At 43.0% G+C, this 2,684-nt stretch overlaps 1 long non-coding RNA gene across 1 annotated transcript; it reads right to left on the reverse strand.

Annotated features, from left to right (window-relative positions):
- Window positions 1–250: 250 nt before the first annotated feature.
- LOC128420403 (uncharacterized) lies at window positions 251–2,455 on the reverse strand. Its single transcript, XR_008332018.1, has 3 exons — window positions 2,134–2,455; window positions 754–867; window positions 251–552 (listed from the first exon to the last, which is right to left on the reverse strand). It is a non-coding gene; the product is annotated as an uncharacterized LOC128420403 (long non-coding RNA).
- Between the last annotated feature and the right edge of the window lie 229 nt (window positions 2,456–2,684).

A 2,684-nucleotide genomic window follows, 5' to 3' on the forward strand; every position in this document is an offset into this window, starting at 1 on the left:
TGTTTTTTTGCTTAAAGACAGAAAGAAAACTACCCAACTTTGTTCTTTGTGTCTCAAAATCAAGGGGCTTGCAAGTTAAGGTATAAGGACACTGCAAATAAGGGTTCTATAGTGAAGAGAATCTGCGGGAGTTTGCGGCTAATGAGACTTGGTGATGGCTTTGGACAGCATGCATGCTTAGGCGATGCATGTGCAGGCACTCACAGAGGCTTCCTGACACACACTGTCATACATCTATAAAAGGGTGCATTCTGTTAATCAATAATATTTGTTTTTAAATTCATTTGTTTCCTTAATACAGATCTCAAAATTATTGTTTCTCCCCTTGCAACACAGAAATCCCTAGAGACAGAACAGGCTGTTGATTGCTTATTGATGTTGCTAATTAGAACTAGTAAACTGGGGAGAACGGAGGGCTGGCTGTTTTTTGTTTGGTCAAGGAAGCCATTCAAGCACAGCTCTACACTCCTGTTCTCTCTCATATCCAGGTGTACTGCCTTAACTGTATGTCAGTGACTTCATGTGGCAGTTCAAGAGCTCAAGTCCAGATTCCTGGCAGCACAGAAGAAAGGAGACAAAAGTTAATTAAATTGTTCTTCAGTTCTCAGTAAAGTGGCAAGCCAGTGTTATCTCTGCAGTAGCCATGAGTGGTCAGTGTGGGGGTATCGCAGAGCTGCCCTCCTGACAGGCACAGCTGCCACTTACTTGGCCTGAATGGGGTGGACAGGGCAGAGGGGTGTCACAGCCAGCTACCTGAATTTCCCTGCAGCTGTGTTTTTAGAACTCACTTTCCAGTTTCTGAGCAGTCTCCAAAGGAAGCCCCATACACAATGCACTGCAGTAGTCAATCTTTGATCAGGGGTTGGCCTCAAAAACAAAAGGGGACAGCCATGTGGCTCCAAATGAGTTTTATTCTATTCCAAAGAATTCCAAGGAACCACAACACTATATAGCCCTATATCCATTGTTTTTTGGTAGTTTGTTAGCTAGTCAGATAAATGAACCAAGCTCCATTAGGAGGGGCAACAGACTAAACAAAAACATTAAAAGCCAGAGCAATTGCAAAATCTTCCCCTTCCTTCCCTGACAAGATGGGGGCTTTTTATAAAAAAGGTGTACGTTCTCCTCTGTTGTTCAGGATGCACGAAAACCACAACCTCAATGCGGCGAGTCAATCTTAAATTACCGGAGAGACAGAGAGAGGGAGCATTAAGGTCACTGGGGAGGCCATAAGCTTCATCACTTATAGAGATGGGTAATTAGAGAGTGTGATGGTGATGCCAGGCCCCTTTTTTGAGCCAACTGCAGTTTACAGAGCTACTCCCGCTTACAAACATCCCAGAATCAAATGCATACATTTTAATAACAGGAAATAAATATGCGCTGAGGGAGTTATTATTCCATTAATGTTCAAACAATGCCAGTGACTTGCCAATAAGGAGCTCATCTGAGTCATTTTAATTATAAAAGGGAAGGGCAGGATAGCAGGGGATCAGGTCTACTTCAGAGTTGCATTGCCACATACATTGGAATGTATCTCTCTTGGAGACTACAGCTAAGTCTGCCACAAGGGGAAGACAACTGAGTTGCAACATAACCCCCACTCCCCCCCCATAGGATGCAATGCAATGCAATGCAATAAAAAATAAAATAACTGGTTATGCAACAAACCACTCTTGGTTGCAACTGAATTCCCTCTGCATAAAGTTGAATGTATGTCAGGAAACGTACTTTATTCCATAGACTCACAACTCAAATACCTGAGCTGGTTAGAGCAAGGTGCTGACAATGCTAAGGTTGCAGGTTTGATCTCCATAAGAGGCAGCTGCATATTCCTGCATTGCAGGGAGTTGGACAAGATCAGGCTTCCTCAAACTCGGCCCTCCAAATACAACTCCCATGATCCCTAGTTAGCAGGACCAGTTGTCAGGGATGATGGGAATTGTACTCAAAACATCTGGAGGGCCAGGGTTGAGGAAGCCTGGACTAGATGATCCTCAGGGTCCCTTCCAACTCTATGATTCTATTAATCTATCCATCTATCTACCACCTCCTTTACAGGCCACCTTGCGTGTTCACATCAGAAGAGAGGGTCCTATTGGTTTCTCCACCACTCTCAGAATCTTTGCCTACCTGGAATGCATCTTTGAGCTCTGGTCATGTCTCTTGCTTGTCTGGATAGATGTTAGAGGAGGGTGTGTGAGTATGTGCAGAAACTACCCTACTGTAGAAAGGCAAAAATGGTACCTTTGTACCTTTTGGCACCTCCCATTACCAACATGTTGCCCTCAGAAGGTTGTACATAAGGGAATGCAGTGCTTGGGCTAAAAAGGGTTGCCCACCCCCTTCCAAAGATCCTATCAATATGTAGCTGTCACCGCCATCTTGAACTCTCTCCTCCCTCTCTATCTAATAGAAGAATGGCAAATAAAATAAAAACCCGTTCCTCATCAATTATAATATAAAGCACTTGACATTTTTTAAAAAATTAAAATAAAATAAAATAAAATATGGTGTTCCCAAGAAACAGAAAAGCAAAAAACACACTGCCTGGCCAACATCATATGCCAGCAAGGGATGACCTTTTCTGATTGAAAACCTGATTAAAATGGCTTAAAGAAATCATTATTGGGGAGAAACATATTGAAAAGATCTCCCTGAACGGGAAAGCTTCAAAGGATTGG

The sequence above is a fragment of the Podarcis raffonei genome, chromosome 8, assembly GCF_027172205.1.
Source record: "Podarcis raffonei isolate rPodRaf1 chromosome 8, rPodRaf1.pri, whole genome shotgun sequence".
NCBI lineage: Eukaryota > Metazoa > Chordata > Lepidosauria > Squamata > Lacertidae > Podarcis > Podarcis raffonei.